The sequence below is a fragment of the Corapipo altera genome, unplaced genomic scaffold (assembly GCF_003945725.1).
Source record: "Corapipo altera isolate COAL_440 unplaced genomic scaffold, ASM394572v1 61281, whole genome shotgun sequence".
NCBI lineage: Eukaryota > Metazoa > Chordata > Aves > Passeriformes > Pipridae > Corapipo > Corapipo altera.
In genome coordinates, this window is record NW_020884921.1 from 2,929,702 (window position 1) to 2,941,043 (window position 11,342).

General features: G+C 37.6%; 1 long non-coding RNA gene across 1 annotated transcript in view; it reads right to left on the minus strand.

The window, feature by feature from the left end:
• LOC113953609 overlaps positions 1-11,342 on the minus strand; it is a 35,464-nt gene that overhangs the window by 1,804 nt on the left and 22,318 nt on the right. Inside the window, exons 5-7 of the long non-coding RNA XR_003529940.1 lie at positions 9,009-9,204; positions 4,837-5,005; positions 902-3,322 (exon numbers count right to left, since the gene is read on the minus strand). This is a non-coding gene — a long non-coding RNA (uncharacterized LOC113953609). The remainder of the gene's footprint in view (positions 1-901; positions 3,323-4,836; positions 5,006-9,008; positions 9,205-11,342) is intronic.

Below are 11,342 nucleotides of genomic sequence, written 5' to 3' on the forward strand. Positions count from 1 at the left end.
ATACATTACATTAATGACAGAAGCAGAAGAAAGGACAAGGACCTCTCTCAGGTTCTACATCCTGGCCCTGCATGGTCCTTAGGGGGAGGAAACATCTTAAAATCATATCCTATGGCCGGATCTTGGGAAGGTCTCCCAGTTGAAGATTCCAAGCCTCTCATAAAGGTGTAGACACATGTAGCCTGCCCTACTTGGTGTGTGGAAGTACTTGATCATCAGTCTTGGGCAAAGGGGCAAGCCAATCTTGGCATAGCTAGTGATGAATGAAGAGATGTCTAGCCAGACCTTGACTTCATTTCTCACTCGGTTTCTTGCAGACTGTAAGGAGGATGGTCACCTCCAACCTCCTCAATACCAAGACACTGTTTCTTGCTCTCCAACTGTGGAAAATCAGCAAATTACATCACAGATCCTCATAAGAATGGTGTTTGTATAGTACAATGCCAAAAGTGCATCTGGCATGCCCGGGGGAATGGCAGAAGGCCTGCTGGGATGATTGTAGAGTCATGCCAGAAGGATCGTGCCAAAGCAGCACAGCCTTATCTATTCCAGTAACTGTGAGAGCATTTTAACTGCCAAACCATAACCAGGGAGGGAGGTGGGTAGAGCTTTGGATGGCACAGGTCAAATTCATGCCAAGAAGCATTCTGATTGTGTGTCAGTCCAGATGAATGTGAGCCAGTGCCAGAAAACATTAATGGCAGACTCAGAACCACTTGCACAGACACAATCATGACACACAAAAAATTTCCACCTAGACCTATCAGTCTTCTCTTGTATCCTCATATAAACTCACAGTCCTCATGTTCCAAATTTCCTCTCCAGGTTCTTATTGCTTTGTTTCATTTCACACAGATTCCAGAGTTTTTACAGGTAACATTTATCTAATTACACTACTTACCTGGGATTTCTCTTGTTCAAGGCTTTTGTACATTGATTTCTGCTGGTAGAAGTTCTGAGTTTGCAAGTCTTATTCTGATCTAATGATGTATTCTGATTTAAGAGATAACATTTATATTTTTTTCCCCATGTAAAAATGGATTTTTAAAAAATTGAAGATGCAAATATATCTTTTTTCATTTTATTTGAAAGAGAAGTCAAAGGTGCACATGGAAGGACTAGGTAATTGATCATCTCTGCAAATTAGAGTAATGGCCTACAATTTGTCCTTGCAATGCAAATTTACTTGCTTAGAAGTAGAAGAAAACCCAAGCCATGAAAATCAATGCTTTAAAATTCCAAACAACTGCATGATATGTAATTCATAAAGTGCTCAGGTTTCACCAGAAAGCTGACTAGAGGTTTGCTTTCCCTATATTCCTCAGAATCTGAAGCCTTGTCAATCCTATCTCCAATGGTTATAAAAAGTTGTCTTAGGTAAATTTAATGGCTAGTTTATAATTTGCATTCTTAGAAACACAATTCCAAGGTTTAAATTATGAAAAGTCAGTACTCCTTAATAACTTCTTGTTTATTATATTCCTCCTGAAAAAACTCCAAATGAACCAGCATAATCTGTTTCCACACTGATTATATAACACTAAAGTCAACAAAGTTGCAAAACCTGTTTATTTGAGGGAAGGATTTTGACCCTATTCCCATGAATGGTACCTGAATCCATACCAACTCTGCATCTAAAACTAATCTAATTAAAGCATGGTTTAGTGATATTCTTGAACAAAACAAACTGAAAATCTTAGTGCCTATATGTTAATTAACTTTATAGATTCATATAGCAACACAGAGGTTACCAAAAAGTTCAAAGTGAATAGTGACATAGCTCTAAAACTGTAAATAACAGCTGGACTTTTCATATTAGTGACTGTGGATAAATCAATGGTAAATTAAAATACTAAAGGTCTTATTCTAAGTGGCAGAAAATAATGTTTTGTATGCACTCATTCAATTTGAGAGCTTTTTATTAGTAAAAAAAGAGTCGTTTCACTCACTTCTAAAAGTGCCGGAAATGCATATATAGCTTATAGAGCACAGTGAGACTTTTTCCCCCCTCAAACCATTACATTTTACAGAGTAAATACATATTTTCAAAATAGGACCTAATCCTTATTTACCCAGCTGACTGCAAATTTACAGATAAGTGTCATATCAGTTCAAGGTTTTTGCTCTGCCTTTTCCAGCTGACCATTAGTACAATGCTTCCCAAATGAAAGAAAACTCAAATCATGTCTAGAGTATGTAAAACAGGAAAAAAACCCGTTCTCTTATGTACAGGGTTTGTTTTCATTTTTTTTCAGTTCTTAGGCTGAAGTGTGATGTAAGAATGTCACTCCTATGTCATGTGTTTACTCTTTTTACTTTTTTAACCCTTTCACATTCAGAATTACATACAAAATTCCAATGTTGTGATTTATATAGCTATCAAAGCCATCTAGAATTTTTCCTGGTATTTGATGAAATTCTACTATCATTCTTAGGTCTTCCTCTCATTTAACCTTTACACCACAAACATAAAGTCTGTATTTTTTCTTTCTCCTTTCTTATCCATAGTTCTATCTGTTATTTCCTTTAAACTGCATAAACTTCTTAACTTATTTACACTCATAAAGATGGGGACCTATAGTGTTATTTTGGACTATACTGAGTTAGTGCAGGTAGCTTGCATTATCTAGTACCATGCTTTGCTCCTAATTGTTTGCAGACATAAATGGTATAGAAAGAAAGGCAAACATTTAGAAAAATATGTCTTATGATATGTGGAAAAATATCTCTAGAGAAAAATCTACCAGCTGCAAGTTAAGCGTGATAACCAAACGGATTATTCTTCTACTTACATACTTCGCAATCATGTGTTAAAAACCTCAGTAACTCATGTTTTTTCAGTAACTGCAGTCTTCCACTATAGTATTTTCTCCTTCTTTTTTTTTTTAACACAAACCAACTTGAAATGTCCCAGAATCATTCACAATGACATCATGAAAAACACAAGGAGTTGCAAAAACATACAAGGATCTACAACATGTCCCTGTCTGTAAATTTCAGAAACTACTGGTAACAGTTCAAAGCAGTCTCAAGGTTCACAGAACTTCACACTTCATCTTGCACCTCTGAGTAATTTCTCAGCTTTTGCTCCACCATCTTCAGGTCCACCAGTCCACTTTCTGTAAGGGAACACTGAAGTAGCCCTTCCTTTTCCACAGATATTCCCATACAGGAATCTTATGTTAATCATTAGACCATCTATATCTTACTGTTTACCTGGACCGCTTTCTTAATCCCCTGGTTAATGATCTTCCTCTTCACACCAGTCTTTCCATAGCCTGTACAGCTACAGCCTCAATCTTCACTCCCTATTCCACCTGGGCTTCAATAATTCATAACACTGGAATTTCTTTCTGAGGGAAAGGTTTGTTACACTGAGAAGCTAACAAGGTGTTGCAGTTTAAGACCCTCAAAAATCCAATTTCCAAGTCCAAGCCCCCCTCCCACAATTTGCTTCAGTGTGAGAGGGTTTTCAGATAAAACACAACTACTCAGCATTGGGGGAAGATGAAAATACTTATAAGGTTTATTTACATACATATATATATAGGTAACAACTTGACTATCTTTTTTACAATGAAATAATATATTTACATTAGATTAATTTTAAAGCATTTTTCTTCAACAAGAGTCCAGGAAGAAAAAAGTCCTTTTGTCACTTTTCAGGTCACAGTTCCTTCAAATTAGTTTCTGTGGTATTAGTTAGTGTCTTTCATTTTTAAGGCAGCAGATTTGAGTATTGCAGTCAGAATCTTTCTCTTCTTACTTTGTGAAAATCCCAATCCCTTGAACTCGAGCCTTTGGGGGACTTCCTTAGAGACTTTCACTCCTCCTCTCCGGTGCTGCTCTATTTCAGAACTCCCTTCAAATGGAAGTCCACCTGTCTTTCCAAAAGAGGGGGTCTAAAAGGGGTTTTGGGGAGATTTAATTCAGTCTTACCCCCAAAACAGTTTTCATTGAGTTTTCTCTGTTCTGTTGCCAGCTCTCCCTCCTTGCAGGACATCTCTCTGCGTCTTTGAGCCTGGCTCCATGCCATCTCGCTGCTGCTGGCTATCTTTCTGGCTTTCAGCCACCGCTGTCTCTGTTCAGCTCTGCACGCAACCGTCTTCTTTCCCCCTCACAGAAGAGGGGAAAGAAGGTGCAATCCAGGGGTCTCTCCAATTCTTTTGGAGTCCCCCTCGATCACCAGCCTCAGGGGGGGCTCCACTCAGCTACTGCGCTGCTCCAGGTCCCCCAGCCAGGGGCTGGAGGGGAGGGGCTGCTGGCCCTCCCTCCTCATGGTTTCACAACATGGCTACAACTTTTTCAACTACCTCAGCTTCCTTCTCTTCCTGCCTGTGCCATATGTTGATTTTTACAGTAGTGAAATGTAGCTTCTGATTGGCCCTGGCACATCAGGAACACCACCCCCCAGGGTTAACCACTTTTCTAACTCCAGCAGAAAACACTTTTTATCCCAGGACACAAGGCCCATTGTAAAAGGTTTTCATAAATGTACAAGCCTCTCACAGGCCCAGCATTTACAACTGTTACTTTCATGCTACTATCACAAAGTAGCAATCTGAGAATGCACCTAAAAGTGGAAATTACATTCTTGGAGGTCTGGAATTAATATTAAGCCTCCTCTTCCCCACTAAGAGTAAAGAACTGATCATTCCAATTAAAACAAAGGTATGTATTTATAAATAATGAACGTAAACACTAATAAAAACATATCCCTTCTTTTTCTGCCTAGGAATTGCAAGTTAACAAGAACTATATTCTCTTTAATCATCCGGGTTTGTAATTCCATAGGACTGGAATATTTTACATCAAGTTTTAGTCAGTTGTACTTACCTGTCAATAGCATTTCAAAATTAGTTATTGTACTAGTTTAGACGCGTGAGTGCAAAATTTTATACACATTGCAGTGTCTCTCTCAGAATAATTCTGTCTGGGCACATTCTACTCCATGTTCTCAGTTCTGCACATGTTAGCATGTCTGTTACTTCTGTCTTCGCTTTGTCTAAAAGGAACAAAAATCCTCTAAGATGCGATACTGTCTTTAACTATGACGGAAGATAAATGTGTGTCCCCATTCATAAAGAAGCTAGACAAAATGAACTTCAGTTTTCAATAACTAACATATAAAAGCATAAAAGCATGAATGTCATATAAAATAAATTGTCTACTGCAATCTTCAATGTTCCTTTCATATTCTAGATATTGGTCATTGTTCAAAAAAACCAAAATAGAGCTCACAATGCTTCTGGTGCAGTTTACAAGGAGAGAGGAAAGAAAGACAGCAACACTTTTATCTTCATCTCTTTCTTTTCCAAAGTGTTTTCTAGCAACTAAGATGAATACAACACTGTAACAATACTGTAGCTCTCCTCATCTGTGGCTTCAATCTTTTTTCTAAACTTCTTAGTCCTTTACATAGTATTGTATAATCCTCTTGGATATTTCATCTTTCAATGAATTTTAAAATAAGGACTACATTTGAAAAAAAAAAAAAGATCCTAAGAAACATAACATATTAGACAAACTATCTAAAAATCTAGTTGCAAGTGTTATTCCAGCAAATGCCAATAGAGATGCAAAACATATCTGCATTTTTTACACCTACACTCCTTATCTCACTTTTTAAATTAAACCCCACCCACTACTGGGAGGAAAAACTGCAACTACAACAGCTATAGATAGCATGTTCAACCCATAGGTTTACTTTTGTTTACCTCCTTTCCCTAAGTATCTCTGCTTCTGTTCCTGAAATCTAGGTCGTTGACTTTGCTGTTGGATTTAAGTTTCTTTGATGGACTGACAGGTTTTCTGAGGCTTGGAGTGAATTTCTACTGTATTTGTTCAAGTAAGGGATTGATAGCCGTGGTTAAAAATGCCCAACATGGTACTAGCAGATGCTACACACACTTCCCTGCAGAGCTCTGTGAATGCATTTCAGTCCTGATCTATAACACCCCTGCTATTCTTGATCTGGACCTCTCCTGTGCAGGGTCTGACAGGAGTTATCTGGTATTATGGCTCTATGATTCGAGCAGATAGCCACTAAGGACTAAAGAGATATCCCAAAGGTCATCTTCACTTGTTTGCTAAGCCAGTTTTATCATCAGATCTAGATTATGCAGAAGTTAATAGGCATTGTCATGAGTCAGTAAATACGAAATTGTTTTTCAGCATCTGGACAGAGCAAAGCAGTAAAAACAAGGTTACTCACAAAAACACAGAAAAAAAAAGAAACCTGAAATTAAGGCATACAAAAGCAGGGGTTTTCTTCCTACAACTATATGGTATCTATCAATTCTACATATAAAATTCCCAATGTAGACTTTCAGTTTGTGCTTGCAACTGACTCATCCTGAGGAATAATTGGTGTACCAGTGCTGTTTACTCAACATGTGAACTATAAAATGTTTCCGATTATTTCTCAGTGATAGTTTATAAAGGAAGTGTGAAGTGCTGGAAGCTTAACATATATAATGGGTATTTAACAAGAAAGCATCACCAAAAAGGAATACTGCCAGGAGGCCTCGTCTGAAGTGATGGAAGGCTTAGCAGCTCCTCTGTATTGTCTGTGAGACAGGAAAAGCACAGCAAATACATAAAAACAAACCAGCAGCATATCTTCACTACAATAAGCTTTCACAGACTTGCTGATGTCAGAGCTATGACAGTTTACACCTGCTGAGGATCTGTCCCTATAGTAGCAAGCAAACTATAGAGCAAGTCGGACGAATGAATCCCAGATGCTCATTTTGTAACTGCATGTTGATATTATTTCTTGAAATGCAAGTTAAGCATGTCTAGCGTTCTTTTATGTTATCTTCAGAATATGGCAGAGTCTTGCATCTTGAGATATAAAATTTTAATAATGATTTAGCAGGTTTCAAAATCTTTAATGAACATGTTGCCCTTTTTCTTGGGAATAATATTCTATTGCAACAGCCAAGATATGAATACTAAATTTCCTTAGATGCTATGTTAATGACTAACTTATAAACCTTTGAAAATAAAGTATTCGCCAGCAAAATAACAATATACTTACTGTTATATTAGTGTGAACAGTATCACTGAAACACAAACTATGACTTTAAGTCCACTTGCTTCAAAACAAAGCAGAGGGTATTAAAGAGGTATTAGTAGCCAATACTTGTATGATGAAATACTGGATGCCACCATGGGCAAGAGATGAGGTACCAAATCTCAGTCATCCATTACTCTAAAGTACAGCAGCAAAGTGAATCAGTACTGAGTGTTCGTGGTTAATCAATACCAACAGAGTAACTGTAGTGACCTGTAGTGAACAAGTGTGAGAAGGAAGAAGCAGCAGAGAGGACCTGTTGTGGGCTGACCACTACCTCTGTCCCTTGAGAAGTTGGAAATGAAGCAGTGAAGGAGTTTTCCTATTAGCATGTTCTTGACAGGACACAGATAGACTTAAAACAGTTTTGAAAACTTTTCATATTTATTACTAAGTGTCACAATCATAAGAATGAGAAAAAAGGGCTGAGGAGAAGTACTTTTATCTTTCTGGTTTTGTTTCTCACAATTCAACTCTATCTAAAACGGCAATAAAATATTTTCTCCTAAGTTGAGTCTGTTTTGTCCATGATGATAATTGGTGAGTGATCTCCCTGTTCTTATCTTTAGTCATGAGCTTTTCCATCTTAAGTTCTCCCAAAGGTCTGCTAAGAAAGAGGGCTGCAAGAGTGACTGGGTGTCACTGCCAGCCAAGGTCATCCCACCAAAACTTCCTTTATGGGCTTTACCAGTTTTAAATGACTGTCTGTACTTTAGTGGCTACACATGGGTAGATATTGGAATCTATTATGAAGGGCTATGTCTCCAGATTTCAGAGATTTTTTTAATTAATGGTTTAATTATTGATATGCTTTTTATGACAAGAATATAATCAGAAAGGAGTGAGAATGCTACTAGGCTACCAGAATTTGTCAAGGCCCCAAAGTAGGAGAAATGAGATTAAGTGCAGATACACATTTATTCCCCTTAATTATTGTTGCCATGTTTTCTGTGAATATTGATTTTTGCAATGTAGAAGAGACTTATTCCATTATATGTATTGGATGGTAGCTCTACTAAAAAAGAAAACAGAGTAAATGTTTTTATATTAGGATGTGATATAGGAATTCAAATAGTTTTGAAAACTTCTCATATATGTCATTAAGTCTACTAAAATACTAGTTACAAAACTCCTACTTATACATTTGTTGACATATCAGTGAGAAGTTTTGATATTTCAAGATTATAAGACTAAGAAAAGAAGTAAAAAAATGTGTTGCATACATTTGCTGGGAACTATAAGGCATTCAGCTGGACCTTGACATAGAGGTAAAAGTATGTCTTCGGTGTAAGGTTTGTGCCCTGTGGTGAGTCTGCTGAAGCTGGATGGAATTGGCCAGAACTTGCTCTGTAGGGCACATGAGAGACTCAGCTTCTCCTCACAGAGGCCACTCTGCAGCCCTACAGTGCCACTACCAAAACTTACACACATACATCCTAAACTGAAGCAAAAAAGCTAAGACGATAACATTTCCTTTGATCTCACTCTAAATAACAAAAGAAAATAAAAAAAAACCCCAGAGTATTCAACCCCCTTTCTCACAACCCTTCTATCAACAAGTACACTGTCTGTACAATATTTCCACATGTAGTAAGGATTCAAAACAAAAAAAGGACTTTAAGCCTATTTGGAACTACCTCTTAGCCTAAACCCGGAAGTTTTTTACATTTTTCCCAGCTTGCTTTGCTTTCAGGTATTTATTCCATCTTAACTTTACTCCTTCCATGTCTTCTACTTCATCTTTGCAATCCATAAAGCACTGACTCATTTCTGGACAGATAACTCCAATGCTAAAAGTTGTGAAGAAAAATAGTTACAATTAGCCAAGTGTCTTGTCCATTAAGCTGCAAAAATGAATACTACTGCTGTTCAAGAAACATTAGTTGCATACACAGGTTTTGCTTCCCAGACAACCCTTAACCACACTTACTGTAGCAGTTTCCCTGGCCTCCAGGTGACAGTCTCAGAAGTGTATTCATTTCATCTCAGACACTCTATCAAAGAGGACTGGAACTGTAAAATCACCAGTTTCTCCCAATCCTGTGTTCCGAGGTATGTTACACACAGTAACAGCAGTAAGAGACTTGTTTCCATCAAAGCCATTAAAGAGACAAGAATCAGCAACTCTACAACAAGATATAAATATGAAATCAATAACAGGAATATATAACCTGTCACCTGCATATAAATGAATTTTACTACCAACATTTACAAATCCAAAAAAAGTACAAATGTAACACACAGGTGAACTCAACCTATTTTTCAGTCAGTTGTTAAACAAATTTATTACAAATATCTTCTTATTGATTATACAGTTTACATCACTTCAAAATTATACACATCCTTTATTATCTTTATATGGAATTTGCACTATAAATATTTTAAAGCTAGAAACAGCACACTGCAATCATTACCTTTAGACCTGTAAGTGTTCTGTAAGACACATCGTTTGCTATCATTATTAATTTAGGATGTTCTGAACCATAATCTGAGTCATTTAGAAGGCAATGAAGAATTAGAAAAGCAATGGTTAGATAACTTGAAAAAGAACATATTTCCCTGCCTAACAGAAGCACTTATGCACATATTTAGTTTTAAATAGTTCAGTTATTTCTGAAAAATTCATCAGATTCATACTTATTTCCACTAATTTTCATTATTTATCTAGAATGAAGTGTGCTGTATTATCTGTGTATACATTAATTCAATCTGATACTGTTTCCCACTTCTCTAACAGCTAGGTTGATGTGATCTTTTCTTTCAAGTTTCTCTAACCTCAAAGAAAGAAACTGCTGGTTCACAACAGCATATCTCCAACTGAAAAAAGATTTCCTAACAGCTTTGTGATACACCATCCTTGAAACTGGTTTATTTATCCTTTTCTAACTTATTTTCAGAGGTACAAGAAATGTCACATGTATTTTGTCAGAAAAAGAAAGCAAAACTCATGGGAACATAACACACACAGTTTATTAAAGTTACAACATTAGGAGAAGATACTGCTAGCTTGTCAGAGAAGTGCTTCTTTTCAAATCTGAACTTCAGCCTTTGTGAAATATGCTGTAGGAAGCCCTGGAGATGAATCACCCAAACTGTCCAGATTATGCTGCTTGAGAAGCAGCAGTGAAAAATTTTCTATGTAATCAAATCTGTTCTAGACAGAGTGAGATCTTGTTATTTCAAGACTTGAAATTTTGATGAAAGTATATCAACATGAAGAAAACAACATGGTCAATAACCTCATGGAATACAGGCGATTAGGACTTTTTGATTCAGGATGGTTACTCAACAATACATTGCTAATATTCACATAAAAAGTCAAATCTTTAAGTAAAAAAAAAAAAAAAAAGAAAAAACCCCAAATACCTTCTTCTGTGAAAGCTGTTAGACCTGTCAGAATTTTGAGATGAAAGAACTGAAAAGCCAAATTAACTGACTACTCTATTGGAAGACGTACATTAAAATAAATGGCAAAGCAAGAAACCTCTAAAGGCTTTCAGAGTAAAACAAAAAACTCACATCTCAGGATGCATGTAGGAAAACCCATAGATACCATATTGCAAGGCAGAACGGTCAATGTTTGTCATGGTTTGAGATTCACCAAAATCCTAATTCCCTAGTCTAAGCCCCCTTGCATATCTCAACCTAATGTGAGATGGGTTTTCCAGACAAAACACGCCAGACTCAGAATGGGGGAAAGGGAATATATTACAATGACTGTACAAATAAATATTATAATACATTATACACACGATCACAACTATCTCTACCATGACATATAGTATTTACAATGGATCAGATCTCTTCTCCCCTCCAAATAAAAGTCCAGGAGGGAAGAAGGACAGATCCCTTCCAATCTCTAAGCAAGAGTATCTTCTACAGCATGCATGCAGCAGTTGTGGCTGGATTTCTGCCAGCACTCACGAGGGAGGCCTCCAAGCCTCTCTCAGCCCCCTTGACACAGGTAAAGGGGTCTTCCGTGGGCTACATCACCTCAGACAAAGGTTGTTCCACCACGGTCATACCACGAAACACGGGGGGTCTTCGTGGTGGTCTGGTGTCTTCAGGGGACTCAAACCCCTTCCAGAGCTTCTGTGCCCTGCCTCAGGCTGCCACCTTGGCAGCAGTGCGAGGGGGAAGCCAAGGTCACCCCCTCCGCATTCCTCTCCGTCCTGGCCCAGCTTCAGGATGCTTTTGAGCTTCTCAGCTCCTCTCTCTCTCTAGTGCTGCATGTCCAAGGCTCCTCTCCATAATAGGAGTCCAT